Source organism: Budorcas taxicolor, chromosome 13, assembly GCF_023091745.1.
Source record: "Budorcas taxicolor isolate Tak-1 chromosome 13, Takin1.1, whole genome shotgun sequence".
Classification (NCBI taxonomy): domain Eukaryota; kingdom Metazoa; phylum Chordata; class Mammalia; order Artiodactyla; family Bovidae; genus Budorcas; species Budorcas taxicolor.
Genome location: NC_068922.1, coordinates 3,629,256 through 3,650,101, shown reverse-complemented (window position 1 = coordinate 3,650,101; position 20,846 = coordinate 3,629,256). Strand labels below are relative to the sequence as shown.

Sequence of the window (20,846 nt, the reverse complement as noted above, 5' to 3'; positions counted from 1 at the left end):
AGTTAAATTCACCCATTCCGGTCCATTTTAGTTCGCTGATTCCTAAAATGTCGACGTTCACTCTTGCCATCTCTTGTTTGACCACTTCCAATTTGCGTTGATTCATGGACCTTACATTCCAGGTTCCTTTGCAGTATTGCTCTTTACAGCATTGGACCTTGCTTCTATCACCAGTCACATCCTTAGCTGGGTATTGTTTCTTCTTTGGCTCCATCCCTTCATTCTTTCTGGAGTTATTTCTCCACTGATCTCCAGTAGCATATTGGGCACCTACTGACCTGGGGAGTTCCTCTTTCAGTATCCTATCATTTTGCCTTTTCCTACTGTTCATGGGGTTCTCAAGGCAAGAATACTGGAGTTGTTTGCCATTCCCTTCTCCAGTGGAACACATTCTGTCAGACCTCTCCACCATGACCCGCACGCTCTGTGTTGCCCCGCGGGCATGGCTTAATTTCATTGAGTTAGACAAGATCGTGGTCCTAGTGTGATTGGATTGACTAGTTTTCTGTGCGTATGGTTTCAGTGTGGCTACCCTCTGATGCCCTCTTGCAACACCTACCATCTTACTTATATGTAGTGTACATCATACAAAATGCTCGACTGGATGAAGCACAAGCTGCAATCAAGATTGCTGGGAGAAATATCAATAATCTCAGATACCCAGAGGACACCACCCTTATGGCAGATAGTGAAGAAGAACTAAAGAGCCTCTTGATGAAAGTGAAAGAGGAAGGTGAAAAGCTGGCTTAAACTCAACATTCAGAAAACCAAGATCATGGCATCCAGTTCTATCACTTCATGGCAAACAGATGGGGAAACAATGGAAACAGCGAGAAACTTTATTTTTGCGGGCTCCAAAATGACTGTAGATGGTGATTGCAGCCATGAAACTAAAAGATGCTTGCTCCTTGGAAGAAAAGCTATGACCAACCTAGGCAGCATATTAAAAAGCAGAGACATTACTTTGCTGACAAAGGTCTGTCTAGTCAAAGCCATGGTTTTTCCAGTGGTCATGCATGGATGTGAGAGTTGGACTATACAGAAAGCTGAGCGCTGCAAAACTGATGCTTTTGTGCTGTGGTGCTGGAGAACACTCTTGAGAGTCCCTTGGGCTGCAAGGAGTCCAACCAATGCATCCTTAAGGAAATCAGTCCTGAATATTCATTGGAAGGACTGATGCTGAAGCTGAAAGTCCAATACTTTGGCCACCTAATGCAAAGAGCTGACTCATTTGAAAAGACCCTGATTCTGGGAAAGATTGAAGGCAGGAGGAGAAGAGGACAACAGAGGATGAGATGGTTGGATGGCATCACTGACTTGATGAACATGAGTTTAAGTAAGCTCCAGGAGTTGGTGATGGACAGGAAGCTTGGCGTGGTGCTGTCCATGAGGTCGCAAAGAGTTGGACACAACTGAGCAACTGAACTGAGATTCACTCTCCTCTTTCACCTTCATCAAGAGGCTCTTTAGTTCCTCTTCACATTCTCCCATCAGAGTGATATCATCTGCATATTTGAGGTTGACAATATTTCTCCTGGAAATCTTGATTCCAGCTTGTGATTCATCTATCCTGGCATTTCTTGTGATATAATCTGCATTATGTTAGGAGACTCAAAACAGCAACTGGGGAGGAAAAGTATTTCTGGAGGAAGAATTGAACGGTCTTGGTTCAGGTTCACACACTCCATTTAGATGGTGAACACTATGCTTTGTGCTAATAGAATCTATTTTTTTCTGTTGTGTCTCAGAGCCAACTCCAGAGAAAGAATCACAATATATTTGGTGGCTGACCTTGAGAATAAGAGTGACAATTTCTTTCATTGTAAAGCAGCAAATTTAAATAATGTCATCCTTAGTCACGTTATAGAAAATTTACCAGGAGCCAAGTGACCTATATTCTAAGAGAAACAACTAAGAAGAGAGAACTGTAATAGACAAAGCATCAAGTGTGGAGACCTGAATACTCCTGTGTAAGAAGAGGACTTGGAGAAGCTCATCGGTTTAAGTTTCTCACTTGTCAGATAAGAAAGGTTGGGTCAAATCAACTCTGAGTTAAGTTCTCACTGGCTCACTGTATGTGACTTTGCAAGTCTTCCCCTGAAAAAGTGGAGCTGTGACTTGCTTTGACAAACAGTGATTGAATGAAAATGTGCAAGGTATAAGCCTCGACTTTAGGATTCCTTGTGTGAGATTTTCTTCTCGCTCTGGGAAGCCTGTTTCCACCATGTACAGAAGCCCAGGCTAGGAGACGAATCCAGTCAACCTTAACTCAAATTGTGGAGCCAAATAAATAATTTTTTTTTATTCATCAAGTTTAGGGGTGGTTTGTTATGCAGCAATAGCTAAGCAATATAATTTTCAAATTGAAAATTTAATGAGTCAATTACCCTTCCCTTCCTTATTCCTTCAGACAGAGGGCATGTTTTCTAGGAAACTTCCCCTGACCAACAAAGCATCCAATGCATTATCTTGATCCTGCATCATTGTCCTATTGGCTATTTAAAGAGGGGAAAGGAAATTATACCTTATACCTGGAACCTCTTTATTTCTGCCTCAGGCTTTTTTAAATTTACTTGTTTGGCTGCAGGAGGTCTTAGTTGCAGCATGGTAGCTCTCTAGTTGTTGTTGCCTGTAGCATGTGGGATCTTAGTTCCCCTACCAGGGATCGAACCCTTGTCCCTTGCATTGCAAGGTGGATTCTTAACCACTGGACCACCAGGGAAGTCCCTGCTTCCAGCTTTTTCTTATGTAGCTAAGGCCAGACTATCAGAGGCTCTCAATGTTCACTGAAGAAAACAATTCAGTAGGCGTATCTGTCTTTAGTTTCTACACCCTGTCCTCTGACACTCACCATCCTTGAAGGTGGGCAGCATACTCTGGCTGTCTTTAGATGCTTGGGACTGTTGCCCACGAATATCTAACCTCACTTGTGTGGTGATCTTTTAGCTCAGAACTCTGTCCTCTGCATTTCAAGGTGATACCTAGTTATGTAACAGATTAATTCTGATGCTGGCACGTCACAGATATTTCAGCTCAAATTGGCTGAGGGGAACTCTGTTTCTGTTTCCGAAGGGTATCTGGCTTCAGGCATGGTTTTGATTAGATTTCCATCTTTCTCACTCCATCCTTAATCTTGCTTTTCCTCTGTGTTGCCTTAATTTACAGGCAGGCTTATTCCACGTGATGATAAAAATGGCTGCCGGAAGCCCGGGACTCCCGTGTTTGCTGCTGAATAACTGCAGCATAAAAAGACCTTTCCTTTCCCAGAAGTTTCAGCAAAAGTCTAGAAGCTGATTTTCATTGGACTCCTCAGCTCACATAGTATGTCTGAACTGATTACTTTCTCCAGGGAAGGGCAAATGCTAACTGGCCAAACTGGTCATCAGCTGGCCCCTCAGAGAAAGTTAGAAGTGAGGGTGGGGTGAGCATCACTCAATCGATGGATCAATAAAGAGTGGGATTTTCTGTGGCATGTCAGGTGCTGTTACTAGTAGGGGGACAGATGTGAGCAGACAGAACCAGCAGTGACCATCCAAACAGTGGTTTTCAATCTCACTGTACATTATAGTCACCTGATGGGGGGTGGTGGGAGGACTTTTAGAAAATACCTCCAGATATATTGCTTTATTCGGTCAGAGGTGTGGCCTGGGCCTCGGTATTAGTTTAAATTCTCCAGGTGATTCTAATGCATAGCCAAGGCCAGAACTGCCACATTAGGAATATTAATATTAATTGCTAATTAAGCCTGACCCTGGGGAATGCCTCAAAGCCTGCAGGTTAGGCTGAAAGAGGTCATCTCCCGATCCTGGAGAGCTAGGAATCCAGGTGGTACAGGGGACATGGGAGTGGACTGGGGTAGGCAGGTAGGAAAGGCTAATTGCCCCCAATCTGAAGTATACTGGCAACCACCTGCTGTGTACACAAGCTGCCAGCCCTGATGACATTAAACTTAACATTAAATTTTGAGAAACGTTTTGGTCCAGAAAGCCAAAGCATCCACTCTGACACTCCCCAATTGCAGAATGAAAGGTCAGCTACCCTGTCAGAGGCCTCCTGCCTCCGGGGTCAGGTGCAGAGACCCTTGAGAGTCGCTGGCATAACTCAGCCTGTGGAGTAGGCGCCTGTCTCCCTGGTCCCCATCAGAGGGGGTGGGACGTCATTCCCACCTTTCTTGCTGCAGAATGTTTCTCCCAGCTGGTTGGAGGAGGCAAATTCTCCTCATCTTTCTAGTGAGGAAAAGTTCTGGCCAATCAGAAGAAGCCAACTGGAGACTGCAAATGTGGGGATGAGATGGCAGAATCTGTTTTTGGAACTGCAAAAGACACACCTCCCGGAGCACAGAGCTGCCCCAGAAAGCTTGTTGTCAGGCAACCTCTGGCAGCCGCTCTGCCTGCTGAGCTGGGGGCAGAGGTGGTCAGAGACTGTTGGTTGCCTGGGTCTCTGCATCCAGAACTCCACATCTTCAGAGTCCAGGCCCTGAGCAAAACACACTGCGAGGCTTCTTCCAGAACTTTCATTTTGGGGAAAACAGGAGAGGAGAAAGCGCAGAGAAAGGCGGTGGGCTCAGTAGGTAGGGTAAGGGACATCCTAGCCCCAGCACCGTAGTTCCTGTCGTGTCTTCCTCGGCTTGAGTACATGACTGCCTCCCTGAGTCTCACTCTCCTTATCTGAAATAAGGGGTCCTAGATGTGTCTGCGAATCCTCCAGCTCTGCAAACTTTGTGATTATGATAGTAAGGGAGGGGCCGCCAGCCTGCTTTGCTTTGGGGGCAACGGAGTGTTTATGGCGCCCTCATTTTTAAGAGCAGGAGACGCCCCCTTTTCTCCTTGTCCTTTCCTTCCCTCCTGATCACCTCCCTGTCACTCTAGGAACCGAAACTTCGAGGACGAGGACGAAGCCCCGGGTGTGTGAGGGGCGGCCAAGCCCAGCCCCCGCAACCCCTGTGGCGTCTCTGGCTTTAACCCCAGCGTCACCAGAGGGAGACGTCTGGGCTTCTGCAGGCATGGAAGCTCAAAGCCCTTCCTTTTGCGCCCCTCTCTCCCGCCCTGTCTCTCTCCTCCCCCTCCTTTCCCCTTCCTTCCACTGCTGTTTACTGATCCCCCAAGTCGTGATGACGTGCCAGGCGCGGTGCCAAGCGCTAGGGCCCCGAATTCATCAGAGGGTGGGCGAAAGCTCTGCCCCGGCGGAGTCTACCGGGGCGGACGTGGAAATAAACAAACAGTGACGGTGCCGCGCCCCGAGGGCGCCCGCGGAAGTGAGCGCGGGGTGCTCGCGAAGCCCCCGGGAGGACGCCCGACCCCGGGAAGGCCGGGCCCGCGCCTCCCGCCCCTGCAGATGGCAGCGGGCGGAGGAGGCCGGGCTGCAGCCCCGCGGGGACCGCGGTGAGTCAGGAGTCCGCCTCCCCGCCCGCGCGCGGGCGAATCCCGGCGCTCAACTCGGCGCCGCCCGCGCCGCGCCTCCGCCCTCCCCCCGCGCCTGGCTCCCCGCGCCCGCCCGCTGCTGGCACCAGCCCAGGGTCGCGGCGGCAGGAGGGAGGCCGAGAGGACGGGTGCTCGCGCGGCTGGAGCGGGGCGATCGCGGGGTTGCAGCGCTCCTTGGCATCGGGAACGTTGCCGGGGAAAGCGGGGAAACAGAACCCGTGAAATGACTCAGGGTTCTTGGAGTGGCTGCGACGCGGTGGTGCAGAGGGCTGGTTCCAGAAGGAACGATGGGATGCCAGAGGCCTGGTGGTTCTCTAAGCCTCAAAGAGAGGGACCCTGCTCCAAGTCAAGCTGGAATTTTTGCAGGAGAGTAGAAATGCACTTAAAATGTATATCCCTAAAAATATCTCACTGCGTATTTGAGTGAATTCGCAGCAAGCAGGTGACCTAGAAAGGGAAATAAAATCCTGAAGCCTTGTGTCTCCACAGAATAATCCCTCTGCTGGGCCAAAGGCAAATGCCTTAACCCCACTGGCCTTTCCAGATGACTTTTGGAAAGAAAGCCTGGAGGCAGGTTGGAAATGAGGTCATTTCTGTTTGTAACTACCCAAAGGGGCAACTCCAAAAAGCCACCTTGAGCTCCACGGGTGGCAGGGAGGTCACCAGGTCCCCCAGGAGCTCCTGCTAGCTGGAATCTGTCCTTCCTCCATAGGCTAAAGGCAGAGGACTGGCACTGCCCCGGGCCTCTGGGATGAAAGAGCTGCCCCAATTTAGAGGTGCTTCCACCAAGATGGGCAGTGACTTGTTCAGTAAAGCCTATGGTTTGGGATCTCAGCTCACAGAGGGCCAGTGGAAACCTCTGTGCCTCTTATCTGTAGCAGTTTGCTTCCAGGGAGCAGAAAGCTCTTTTTCCTCCATATAGTGTCCGAAGTCATGCTCCTGCCACCCAAGTCAGATTGTACTGTCACAGACCCCTCCTGTGACTTCCCATCCCAAGTCATTACCAAGCCTAAAGGCCCTCTGAGATCAGGCCCCTGTTACATTTGCCTCCTTTCCTTCCCCTCTTTCCGCTTGCTCCTTCTGCTCAGGCCACACCGGGCTCCCTCTGGTCCTTGAACACAGCAGGCGCACTCCCTGCAGGGTCGTCCAGCATGCTGTCAACTGAATGACTGAGCATATTGTATGTTTACTTATCTGCTTATCAAGCATCTCCCCTAAAAAGTAAGTCCCCTGGGGACAAGATCATTGTCTGTTGGGCTGTTCTACTTCCGGTGCTTGGCATACTGTAGGGGCTCAAATAAATATTTGTGGAAGGAATGAGGTCAGGATCCACCGAGGAATTTGCTCAACTTCACAGTTAGAGAAACAGCTAGAAGATGAGCCCTGGTCACTTTCCTGACCTAGAACTTTTCTGGTATCTCAGACTCAGGCTGGTTATTTGGAAATGATCTCAAATGAAATCAGATTGGACAATGGCTACTGAATAAGCTGGATATCTTCTCAAGATGGAATTTTTAGGATCCTTAAAAAACCCCAAGTGCCCCGTTACTCTGGAATGTAGCTATTACTTTAAGTAGGAGGTTCCAGTAGATGTTGAGTGATTCGTGATGCTGGGCCAATTTTTGGTCTTTCCTGACATTTCTTATTTAGCTACCTTTGAAGGCTTGGTTGGAAGCTGAGCTTTAAAGAATATAGGGCCTTTACTGACTCTCAGCCTACCCATTTAGTCTGGAGTTATTTTTGAAAGAGAGAGTCCTGCAGACTGAAACCAGAATCCTAAGATCTGTATCAAATCATTAGAATACCGCTAATGGTCATTTGGGAGAAGATGGGCATTCTAAGTGGTTCAGTCCTTCTTGGGGCCATTTTTTTGTGTGTGTCACACCATCTAGTTCTTCTCTTAGCAATTGTTCTATTTTTTTCTTTTAAATTGGAATATTATCAAGGATATCCAAGAATATCAGCAGTGCTAGTACTTTTTAAAATAGCATGATGCAAAGAAGTCCCAGAGTTGGAGACAGGAAAACTGGGCTTGCATCTTGTTTGCTTTGTATCCCAGCTCTGTGACCCTCTTTGTATCTTCAAGTCCTCATTTGAACAGGTAGGGTTGTACTATCTACCTGAGAGCTCTGCAGTGAAGGTCAGATGAGTTACTGTAGAATAAAGTGCTTTATAGGTGGTATAACCCTGGGTACTTCAGTGCCCAGCATGTACTGTTAGAAAGAACATTAAAAATAAAACTGAGGATAAAAGTCCATCTTTCTGCAGTTGCAGTCAGGGTGGCGGCTATGTACAAAATACAGAGCACTAGAGCACATTAAGAAAGGAGTTGAGAGCAAAAATGAAAAATCTTCAAGCGTCAAGGTCACTGTGCCCGGGTGGGGGTGGGGAAGCAATCAGTATAGAATTATCGAAGTGTGGAAGTGTGCAACAGATAAATCATGGGGCTGGACCGGTGAGAGCTGGAGGGACCAGACAGTGGATACTATCTGATCAAACTGGCGTGAAACTGAGAATGGAAAGCTGGAAGGATGGGTGGGGCAGGGTCTAGTTCCTGTCCTCCTCACGTCTTCAATTTAGCAAATGTTCTTAAGTGCTGACCAGGTGTTAGACATGGTCTTTCCATCATTTCCAGGAAACTGTCCCCAGATACCTCATGAATAATTACATCCTTCTTGTAGTGTGCTGCTATTGGTATACCCTACCCCTCCTCTGCTCCTTACCCCATCTTAGCTTGGAGCAGTTGATTAGAGAAGTAGGGGATTTTAAACTCCTGAATACCAAGAAAAGCATGCAGTTTTCTATAGTTGGAAGCCTGATGCAGGTTTCTAGGGAGTCAGAAGAATTGGGTTTTCTGAGGCTTTGATGATGCATCCAACAAAGCCAAAATGACTGATTCAAACCAAGTAAAATATTTAAGTTTACTCTCTTGTTATCAATTTATGAAACACTTATTCTATGTTTTCCATGTGTTGCCTCCTCTGTATTAGGCTTTCCTGGTGGCTCAGATGGTAAAGAATCTGCCCCAAATGCAGAAGACCTAGGTTCGATCCCTGGATTGGGAGGATCCCCTGGAGAAGTGAATGGTAACCCACACCAGTATTCTTACCTGGAGAATTCCATGGACAGGAGCCTGACAAGCTACAGTCCACAGGGTTGCAAACAGTTAGACATGACTGAATGACTAACACACCCTCCTCTGTATTATCTGTTTTAGTCAATAAGCCACTAGTGGGTAGGCAATCTGGCTTCCTAGCACACCAAGCACCAAGTAAAAAGCACATAGAAAATATTGTCTAATGACAATGTGTTTTCTCTATCATATAAAATAGCCTTCAAATGACCAAAGTTTTTCATCACTCATTGAATATTTATCTGGTACCTATGGGGTTCTCACTTCACTTACTTTATTTTTATTTGGGTCCTTAACATTGGGTTGATCAAAATGTTCTTTTGGGTTTTTCTGTAAGATGTTATAGGACTTTTTGGCCAACTCAATAATTGCTTCTCATAAATAATCCTATGGTGATACAGATCCTGATACTGAAGCTTCTGCTAATCTAGGACTTAAGAAGAGATGGTGATTCACGGACTGGAGAGAAACAGAGTAATGATAACAAATGGTAAAGCCATTTGCATTGAATTGAAGGTAGGAAGATGAAAGAAAGGCAGTGTCTCACTCAGCTATTGCTATATGACAAATCAGCCCCAAACTCAATCATTTCAAATCTTTTTTTTTTTTTTTTTCTATACTATGCATCACTGGTTGGATGGAGGTTGGATAATCTAGGGTGTGTTCAGATGGTCTTGGTTCAGTGGGTAGATAGTAAGAGCACCAGAGGTCAAACTCAACTAAGCAAGTTCATTTTGAACTTGCTCATGTTTCATTGGGTGGAGCAACTCACATTGCTGAACCACTCATCAATAAAGGGGAAGGAATTCGGTCTCTAGTGGGAGGAAGTGCCAAAGGTCCTGCATACAGTGAGAGGTAAAGCAGGAAGGATCAATAATGCATACATTAGAATCTAGTTTCTATATATGGAATGTTTCCAGGATATGGGAATATCATTGTATTCCACCCCCTGATATTCTAACTCATTAAAATCAGTTAATACATGGATTAGGCTGTTCTAGCAGCAGTTGGAATTCTCCTCCAGTGAAAGCCCTTTTGACTGTTGATTCATTGGCAACTGCAATCCTAGACATGGAATCAGTCTTCAGTTCACGTTCCAGTGGTACCACTTCTCTGTACATCTCTGAGTGGCATGCTCCAGGTGCCGTTTCCTCATCTATAAAATGAGTAATCATTCTCTACTTATTTCATAGGGTTGTTATAAATGTCAAAATTAAATGAGATCATAAGTATGAAAGTGTTCTGCAAGGTGGAAATAACTGCACAGCAAGGAAACATTATTAATGAGCAAAGTGCCCAAAGCTTCTTGATATGGGGCCTGTTTGTACTGGAGATTTTTAGAAGTCCATCCTCTTATTCAATTCCACTGATTCAGCGACTTGCATTGTTATTGTGCTCCTTAGGCCTTGTTCCTGGTACAGCCAGAATGTAGCATAAGTAGTCTGAGATGAGGCGGGGTAGTCAGGGTGGGACTATCAGGAAAGGAGCATGAAACGAAGTGGTGAAGCCAAGGAAAAATTCAGCCCACTTCTTGTGTTTCTGAACAGCAGCGTGGCCATCAGTGTCCTCTGAGGGTCTCACAGTATGAAATTCTGAAACCAATGTCCTTTCTTGTGATTGTTACTTAATTTCTTCCTGGTTATTTTTCAGTGGTTTTTAATGGAGGTTGGAGCATGCCGTGGGAGGCAGTGCCAACTAATACAGAGTAATGCGCAGCTTTCAACAGTATCTTGTGGTTTCCTTTGCTTGGCTTTCACTTCAGTTATAAAATCCTTGATTTTCATGAGTCCACCTAAAAATACATACTTGTTTAACAACCTTCGCCATCTACATTCTGCATATTCGTATCTGGGATGCCATCTGTTCTATGTCTTGGAGCGAGCTGGTTCCTAGGTGTGCCATCCAGCCTCATCCGGGAGGTGGCCTGGGGTGTCCATATGGCCTCTGGCATTTTCCTGGTCACACCAATAACTGGGCTCAGGCCCAAGAAGAGGTTTGAGACTAGGAATGAGCATTGTACCAAACACACCTAGGTTGGATATTCAATGTAATCTGACTTTTCATGCTGTATCTGGAGAGAGAAGGGAAGGCCATAGGGTATTTCTAGTGATCTCCTGTGACAAAATTCATTACTTAGAGGGTTTCTCCTTAGTGCAGTTATTTAGGCAAGACCCCTAAATGGAATGGTGTAATCTCTGATTTTCTAAGAAACACCCTACCCACACTGGATCCAAGATAAGGTAGGTTGAAATGTGAGCCCCAGTTTCCTCCTCTGTGGCAGGGGTGAATTGACCAGATGTCCTTCAAGTCCCACCCAGCTTTGTCATCTGAGACTTTCATGCCTTCTCTGTCCTCACTGATAAAATGAGGAAGGGCAACTATTTTACCTCCTCCACCTCATGATCGTACTTTCTAGTAGGAGGGAAACGGGACAGCACAGGGCTCAGCTCAAGCCCTGGTGGCCATATGTGTTCTTTGGCAAGAATCTAGGATTAGAAGATGGAAAGGAACACAGAAGGAGAAGTGGACCTTTTCCCATTGGCATGAGAGGGAGTGTTTTGGTTTAAATGCGCCAAACAAAAGTAAGACAAAGGAGTCTGCATTTTAACATTCTTCATGTAAATAATAGGCATCAACCCATTAGTGACAGTAGTCAGAGGGCATTATTTCAAAGTGCATTTTGCACCCAACAAGGTACCGTTTGAAGTCCAAATGCACATTTCTGGTAAAGCCCCCATGCTGGTGATGTTTTCCTTAGCATGGGGCGTTTAGAAACTGGGAGAGAGACTATGCAGAAAAGGGAGTGTGTCCAGAGAGTAAACATGTCTGTGTTGCTCATTTTCCGGGAACACAAAATTAATAACCTCAGGGGCTTGATTCTCTCTGTGGATGCATCTAGACACCTCACTGCCACTGCAGGTGCCTGGGGATTAATGAGCATCCTCCGCAGCTTGGCTTGTTTTTGCTTTTACCTCTCTCTCTTTCCTAAAATCTTCCATCTAGTACATCACCCTGTTTGGCCAGCAATGACAAGAAACAATGCATTGGTTTACTGGGCTTTGAACTCATAGCTGTTTTCTAGACTGTGTCAGTGTGAAATGGTCTGTGTATACATCAGTCTCTTTGGGGATGGAAAGAGGAAAATTGTGATAAGCTAAATAATTTGTGGGGTGCATTTTAAGCGTTCTAAGTAGGTGTTGCTTTTATAAATTCTTGTGGGCCAGTGTAGCTCTAGTTTGCTGCTCTGTTAGGTGCTGCTCACAGGGACCCAAGTGCAAGTAGTTGAGTTGGAGGGTGATGCCAACAACCCCATAAGGAGGAGATGGGGCAGGGACAGGGAAGCAGGGTCAGATTAGGTTCATCCCACTGAGGGACTCTGAGGACCCATGTTGAGAATTCGTCTGAGTTAGTTATCCAAAGGGAGCCAGGAGGCTGGGGTATTTCTCCATGAATCCCTGTCAGTTATTGTCTGAGGGCTGCTTCAAATATATGTATATTACTCAACAGGGACTTCCCTGGTGGTTCAGTGATAAGAATCTGCCTGCCAACACAGGACACCCGGGTTGGATCCCTGGGTCAGGAAGCTCCCCTGGAGAAGGAAATGGCAACCCACTCCACTATTCTTGCTTGAAAAACCCCATGGACAGAGGAGCCTGGCTGGCTACAGTGCATGGGGTAGCAAGAGTTGGACATGACCTAGCGACTAAGCCCCCATGGGCCTGACTAGTTCTAAGGCGGAAGCACTAGAATACACCCTCAGGAGTAGAGATTCATGTGCATCAGTCACGTCTGACTGGGCGGATTCTTTACCGCGGAGCCTCCTGGGGAGCCCAGAAATTCAGGTAGGAGAGCTTTATTACGTTAAGAGCCAAAGGAATACGGGCAGGGCTGTACCTGTACTTGCTGCAAATAGGCACATCAAGGAGACCACATACAGCAAATAGACACATGTGGATGAAAGTATCAGACTTCCTCCCTCAAACTTAAATGATAAAGGAGCCAAATGATTCAGAACTGAAATGGCCAAAAATTGGAATGAAGCTCAAACCAGGCTCCTCAATGATTTTGCCAGGCATGGGGTTATTTTCTCCTCTATTTCTTTGTGGCACTTTCTCTGTGTTGCCTAAATTCTCAGTAGTTGCTACCCTCATGGTTGCAAAATAGTTAACAGTAGCTATATTTTTTGTCTTTAACATCCAGCCAAGAAGAGAAAGTCTGCTTTATAAAGAGCTTAAATAAGTTCTCTAATTAAGTCTTTTGGGTTATGATTGCCAATATTGGGGTCATAGTCCCACCTTTAAAACAACCATTGCAGCCAGGGGACTTAAGTCTATCAAAATTCCTGAGTTTTTGGAAGGAGGGGGAATGGTGACTCTAACTCAGAACACATGACTGGGAAGTTTAGTCTGTTGAGACAAGAATAGAGGTGATTATTACTGAGGTCTTTAAATCTAATAGTACAGGTGTTTGATAAACTTAAACAAAGGAGTTAAATTCAGTGATATTATCTTTCAGCCCCTTGATGAATCCAGCTTAATGTCCAAGAAGGAGAGAAAGAAATCAACAGAGGTGGAGTGAAAGAGGGAGGCCAGGAAGGAAAAGTGATGGTGCAAAGCCTGGGTACCAGTCACCACTCCAGGGAGCTGAATTCAGACTGTATCTCTGACAACACTAATGCTGGGTAATATTTATTTAGCTGAGCCTAATAAGCAGTGTAAAGCGTCTCATCTCTCAAATTGGCACAGCAAGGGGCCACAGCAGCCAGGCTGCTGATAATTAACAGTGAAATGCCTGGCGTGCTTGGTCCTGCAACATCCGAAGAGATGCCTGGGACTGCTGGGCAAATTTATTTTCTTCTTGCTGGCTGGGGTAAGGAGGGAGCTTGCTGCAGAAAATTACTGAAGAAGCAGCCAGCCAAGTGCAGAACAAAATGGCTGTTGTGAAAAGGCAGGCTGGGCTGAGAAGGGCAACCTTACCTGTGAAGGTTCCATACTCACACACTTTGCATTTTCAGTATCCTTAGCTGTAGACTGATACAGGCAAAGCGGAGATAAATTGTTTTTAATTCACAAGTGCTGCAGTTGAAACAGCAGCTGCAGAATCAAAGAATTTTAGAATTCAAGTGAACCTTGTACTCTGTGCAGTTCAACTGTGTGTGTTTACTAATGAAGAAATAGAAGCCTAGCACAGATGTGTGGCTTGTGACTTCACAGCTGAGTCGACACGAGAACTCAGTCCCCATGTCTGCCACTGCAGTGTTGATAATAACAATGTCTATGATCTAAATTCTTAACATTCAAACTGTAGATGGATCTTCTTCTCCTTTTACAGCTGAATCATTCAGTGAAATTCATACAGCAAGTCAACAGAAGACGGATGACTTCAATACTTAAAAAAATTTTTTTAATTTATTTTTAATTGTAGGCTAATTGCTTTACAATGCTGTGTTAGTTTCTGCGGTACAATATGAATCAGCTATATATATATGTGTATACATAGCTAATTCAAACATGTATGTATATGTATATATATCCCCTACCTCCTGAGCCTCCCTCCCATCCCCAGCTTCAATCATTTTTTTTAAATTTATTTTATTGAAATAGAGTTGATTTACAATGTTGTGTTAATTTCTGCTGTACAGCAAAGTGATTCTATTATATACATATATATTCTTTTAAATATTTCCTATTATGGCTTATCATAGGATATTGAATATAGTTCCCTGTGCTATACAGTAGAATCTTGTTGTTTATCTCTTCTGCATATAATAGTTTGCATCTGATAATCCCAAACTCCCAAGCCATTCCTCCCCCAACCTCTCTCCCCCTTGGCAACAACAAGTTTGTTCTCTTTGTCTGTGTGGATGATTCCAATACTAATCAGTACTGTTCATGAATAAGTTTGGACGCTCTCTCTAATTAACTAATAATAGTGATGATGGGGATGATGTTGTTTAGTCACTAAGCTGTATCCAACTCTTTGTGACCCCATGGACTGCAGCCCACTAGGCTTCCCTGTCCTTCACTATCTCCTGGCATTTGCTCAGACTCATGTCCACTGATTTAAGGATGCCATCTTCTGGTGCCCCTTTCTCCTTCTGCCGTTAATCTTTCTAGCATCAGGGTCTTTTCCAATGAGTTGGTTCTTTGTGTCAGGTGGCCAAAGTGTTGGAGCTTCAGCTTTAGCATCGGTCCTTCCAGTGAATATTCAGGATTGATTTCCTGTAGGATGGACTGGTTGTATCTCCTTGCAGTCCAAAGGACTCTCAAGAGTCTTCTCCAGCACCATAATTTGAAAACATCAGTTCTCTGGTGCTCAGCCTTCCTTCTGGTCCAACTCTCATATCAATAGATGACTACTGGAAAAAACATAGCTTTGGCTCTATAGAACTTGGTCGGCAAAGTGATGTCTCTACTTTTCAATATGCTGTCTAGGTTTGTCATAGCTTTTCTTCCAAGGTGCAAATGTCTTTTAATTTTGTGACTGCAGTCACCATCCATAGTGATTTTGGAGCCCAAGAAAATAAAATTTGCCACTGTTTCCAACTTTTCCCCATCTATTTGCCATGAAGTGTTAGGACCAGATGCCATGATTTTAGTTTTTTGAATATTGAGTTTTAAGCTGGCTTTTTAACTCTCTCTTTCACCCTCAGCAAGAGGTTCTTTAGTTCCTCTGCCATTGGAGTGGTATCATCTGTGTATCTGAGGTTGTTGATATTTCTCCTAGCAATCTTGATTCCAACATGTAGTTCATCCATCTGGCATTTTGCATGATGTACTCTGCATAGAAGTTAAATAAACAGGGTGACAAAATACAGCCTTGATGTACTCCTCTCCCAATTTTGTTGTTCCATGTCCAGTCCTAACTGTTGCTTCTTCACCCGAATATAGATTTCTCAGGAGGCAAGTAAGGTGGTCTGGTATTCCCATCTCTTTAAGAATTTTCCACAGTTTATTGTGATCTGCATAGTCAAAGGCTTTAGCATAGTCAATGAAGCAGAAGTAGATGTTTTTCTGGAATCCCCTTGCTTTTTCTGTGATCCAGTGGATGTTGGCAATTTGATCTCTGGTTCCTCTGCCTTTTCTGAATCCATTTTTCTAAATGCTAGCCTGTGAAATGAGCACAGTTGTATGATAGTTTGAGCACTCTTTGGCATTGCCCCTCTTTGGGATTGGAATGAAAACTGACCATTTCCAGATGGGAATGAGAGATAATAATTATTCAGCTCTCAAAATATGCCAGGAATTGTGCTAAATAATTTATGTACATTATTAGTTTGAATTTTAATTCTCATAATAAATTTTTGATGTGCTATTCCTGTTATATGGTGAAGGAAATTGAGATTTACAGAGTTTATGATGCATAAGAACTCATAATTGGAAATGGTGGGGCCAGGATCTGATCTCACCTGGTCTCATTCAAAAGCCTGTACCAATAACCATGACTAACTTTTGCTTCTCAGGCCCTGCCAGTATTTCAGTGACTTCTATTGTGTTCTGTTTTGTTTTGGTTCTCAAAGAAGAAATTCTGTGTTCGGAGAGATCTCGTATCTTTTCCTTTTACCCTTAAAGAACTCAAATTAATTGTACTTTGTAAATTTGTGGTTAATGATTTTGGAGATTTGATGCTTTTTTTTTTTAAAAAAAAAATCACACATGAAGTACTACATTTACATATTTAAAGACAGTTTTCCTAAATGTCAAGTTCAAAATATAGATGTATCAGGATGTGAAAAGGAAATGACTTTCTTGTATTGCTGACTCTCCTAGCTCTCAAACTGCAGGTTGCATCCTGGACTTAGAGCGCTGTGGGAACATCAACCCCCACCCGAGGCATCCCTGCAAAATAGCCTTTCTTTCTGCTTGAGTCCCCACCCCTGATCGGCATGACTTCCAATTCTCCTTCCTCCAGTTTCTCCAGATGGCAGACATTTTTCAGCCTCCTGGCTCCTGCAAGTTCTTCCTACTGACTTGGAGCCAATTCCTATAATCTAGCTTTCCCCTCTTCAGAGGGCTGTGCATAGCTTCTACAAGGACGGGGCCATCTGACTCCTCTGCCTGTTGGCTCCTCTTGCCAGTGTCCTCATCTGACCTCGGTTTTCCCCTAGTTGATCCCCGTGGAGAGGTGACTGTTGGTTTGACTTGCATGGTTTTCCTGTTGGCCCCCACCTCATTTTAATTCTTCTTTCCTCAACTTCATTGTTAAGATCCCATTCTTCTCTACTTTGTGGCTGTTTCTACTGGGCTATAATAGCATTATTATAACAGGTAGGTGGGTTAACTCTGTTTTAAACTTAGAGCAAGCAGTTTTGTTAATTACATCAGCAGAGAGCTGGTTCAAGGATTACCAAAGAACTGACCATTGGCATATAGGGGTATGGGAGGAACTGCTCAGCACGGAGGAGAAGCCCCCTACCACAACAAAACTGATGATTGAGGCAGACACAAGAACCACGTAGAACACACCCAAATATAGTTTGTACCTTTCTCCTTTTCTTTTAATTTTTTTCTGTCTTAGCTTGTTAGACCTAAATTTGCCCCTATTTCTAACTTCAAGCAATTACTCTCTTATATGGTGTGGTTTAAGCTTTTCCTACATTGTCAGTAAAAATTGCCCTTCTCTGTCTTCTAGAAACATGCAATCTACCTGAATGTTTATGATATAAGCATTTCCCAAAAGTGTGAAGACTCAATTAATGGGGGGCTTAACTACTCATGGGCTTCCCTGGTGGCTTAGAGGTTAAAGCGTCTGCCTGAAATGCAGGAGACCCAGGTTCAATCCCTGTGTCAGGAAGATCCCCTGGAGAAGGAAATGGCAACCCACTCCAGTACTCTTGCTTGGAGAATCCCATGGAGGGAGGAGCCTGGTGGGCTACAGTCCATGGGGTCACAAAGAGTCGGACACGACTGAGCGACTTCACTTTCACTTTCATACTACTCATGAAAATCACCTTTAAAAAAGCAAATATTTCTTCTGTTGGATTTTTTTATCTTCAGTGAATACTTTTTACTTTCCCTTTATATCAGTGCTTATATTTTAATTTATTATTATTATTTCTCTTATGTTGAGAGCCTAGATGAAAACTATAAGTTTTTTCTCTCCAGTAAAATGTCCAAATCTCTCTCTCTCACACGCACACATTTTGGTCTGTATCCCAAAGTATTCATTGCTGCTCATACCCACAGAAGTCCATTCTTCCTACTACTTTCAGACGAAGAGTTCCATAAGATAAGTGAGGTCATTTTATTTTCCTGATCCTTGTCACCTCCAGACAACAGAAGGAAGGCCAAAGTCCTCCATGACTATGCTCAAATGACTCTTCCTGTCCATTTATCCTCTGTCCCAGCAGCATGTGCGTTCTTATCTCTTTGTGCCTTTCAGGCTGTGCACTTGACCTGGAATTCTCTTCTCTCCTCCTCTACCTTGAAGAATCAGATGCATCCCCAGTCACACTAAGAGCAACTTCTGTGAATCCTTCTATCACATAACTGACATAGACGACAGACACAACCAGGCTTCATCCTCCCTTTCTCTACCTTCTGATTCCATGAAGATTTGATTTCTTTGATAGTATTTAGAAGCATGGAAATCTTGAAATTAAACAGTACCTTAAAAACCATTTTGTAAAGCTTTATTTTAGTTTGTATCAAAATATTTACCAATAATAATAGCAATTTAAAACAGTTAATGTGCAATTTTTACCTGTTGGGCACTGATCCAGCCATTGGGGCATAGCATGGAACTTTATACTGAGAGAAGGAAGACTATAAATTAGTTTTAAAAAACAAATACTTAAAAACATTGAGTATTAGAAGTTCATTACTTTGGTAATTGATTTAGAGAATGACTAGAACATTAATTTTTTTAAATTGGGAGTTCGAGAGAAGCATCTTTGACATTTGAGTTGAAACCTGAATGTTAAGAAGGACCTGCCCAGCAATCCCACTGCTGGGCATACACACTGAGGATACCAGAATTGAAAGAGACACGTGTACCCCAGTGTTCATCGCAGCACTGTTTATAATAGCCATGACATGGAAACAACCTAGATGTCCATCAGCAGAAGAATGGATAAGAAAGCTGTGGTACATATACACAATGGAGTATTACTCAGCCATTAAAAAGAATACATTTGAATCCGTTCTAATGAGGTGGATGAAACTGGAGCCGATTATACAGAGTGAAGTAAGCCAGAAAGAAAAACACCAATACAGTATACTAACACATATATATGGAATTTAGAAAGATGGTAATGATAACCCTGTATGCGAGACAGCAAAAGAGACACAGATGTGTAGAACGGACTTTTGGACTCAGAGGGAGAGGGAGAGGGTGGGATGATTTGGGAGAATGGCATTGAAACATGTATACTATCAGGTAAGAAATGAATCGCCAGTCTATACAGGATATAGGATGCTTGAGGCTGGTGCATGCGGATGATCCAGAGAGATGATATGGGGTGGGAGGTGGGAGAGGGATTGGGAACTCATGTACACCCGTGGCAGATTCATGTCAATGTATGGCAAAACCAATACAGTATTGTGAAGCAAAATAAAGTTAAAAAACAAAACAAAACAACAACAACAACAAAAAATTGTAAAAAAAAAAAAAAGGACCTGGTCTAGGCAAAGAGGTGGGGAAGAGAATCTGGTAGAAGATGCAGCAAGTGCAAAGGCCCTGAGGTGGGAGCTTGCTAAAATAAAGACAGAAAGCCAGTGGTGGAGGTGTTCTTAGTTGAGAGGAGTTAGGAATTTGGAATTTATTCTAAGTGACACAGAGCCCTCTGAGTCTGCAAGTTCCTTGAAAGCAGACATATGTGACTCCAGTGCAATGCTTGGCAAAAGAAATAAATGCTGCAAAGAAAAAGCTTTATAACCAAGTCATTTTGAGAATGTTAAGATGCTCCTTATTGTAAACTACTAGGAGAAAGTTGTTTCCTAGGCTATGCCATGTATATCCATGGTCACATTTGGCTAAGAGAAAATTCAGCTGTTAAGTAACAACCTTTGGATTTCAATTTTCTCCAAGGACCATTGTGGGAACTTTTATGAGCTCATAAAAGTCCAGCTTGCCGTGCAAGTTCCCATTCATTCCACTTTCTTAGATTGTATCTTATCGCTGAAATGGTTTGAAGCCTCAGGAACTTTACAAGCTTCTATCTGCTGTTGGCTTTTTGCCTCTAGCATTCAATTTTCACACCAACGTTTATGAATTCAAGAATGGTACTAGACTGGCTTCCTCTGATAGGATTTTTTCCCTTTCAACACATTTTCAAACATTGCTTATTTAGAAGGTAGTATAAAACATATATGTTCAGTTTAAAGAATAATTATAAAGTAAATATTTGTGTAGCCACTACCTGGGTTATGAAATGGAATGTTGCATTTTAAAAAGTGAGATTTTAGGATCCAAGCCGCCTTTAGAATCGAAATCACCCGGTTTGCATCCCTTCTGTAGATGTAAAGTCTAAGGCTGAGAACTGTCAAGTGGTTTTAGACAGGCCATGTAGCAGCTAGTGATGATGCTAATGGAGAACCATCAACGCTAAACCAGCAGGTGCCACTGAGATCGCGGGGCTCAGTTTCTCAGACCAGGTTGTCTGGGGTTTGGATGAATATTTCAATTAGAGTTGGGAGGGCAAGCAGATGATCTCAGGGAGGGACAATTATTTCCCCTTCTGGAAGCTCTCTATGAGGGTAACACTTATGGTCTCTTTCCAAGGTGTTTGTTAACTATATGTGACTGGATTTTTAGCATGGAGTTCTTTACATCTCTTTTATTCTTTTTCATCACTAATTTGGTTCATGTTTACAGTCAATATTTTCTAACTATTGTAAGATTTTTAGTGAGTGGTGGAATCAGAAGTGGTTTGGAGTTTTGCCTCAGTGGCTTTTTATTCCAAAGACAGTTTTAGTTGGAGGAACAGAGTGTTGTCGTATCTTTTCTCTTTTGCTATTTCTTTGTTGTAGTCTTTATATTAAAAAAATGGATAATAGTGAGTAAAGCACTTTCCTGAAATCTGTGAGCATTTCTCACAACCTGTTAAGTTTGAGGAGGGGTCACTGGGAACCTCTGATTTATAGTTGGTTGGTCAGAAATACAGTGCCAGCCTCAGAGCTTCAGTTGGCCCCTGAAGTGGATTGCAGTCTTGTAGGACTAGCCCTTAACCTGTGGGGTCTGTGCTAATTCCAGATAGGGTCATAATTGAGTTAAATTATAGGATACTTAGTGTCCACTAAGAATTGGGGAACTACTTGGTGTGAAACACACACACATACACACACGCAGACACA

The 20,846-nt window shown here is 43.8% G+C and overlaps 1 non-coding gene across 1 annotated transcript; it reads left to right on the top strand.

Moving 5' to 3' along the window:
• The first annotated feature begins 17,274 nt into the window (after positions 1-17,274).
• TRNAF-GAA (transfer RNA phenylalanine (anticodon GAA)) lies at positions 17,275-17,347 on the top strand. The gene has a single exon. It is a non-coding gene; the product is annotated as a tRNA-Phe (tRNA).
• Positions 17,348-20,846: the final 3,499 nt, after the last annotated feature.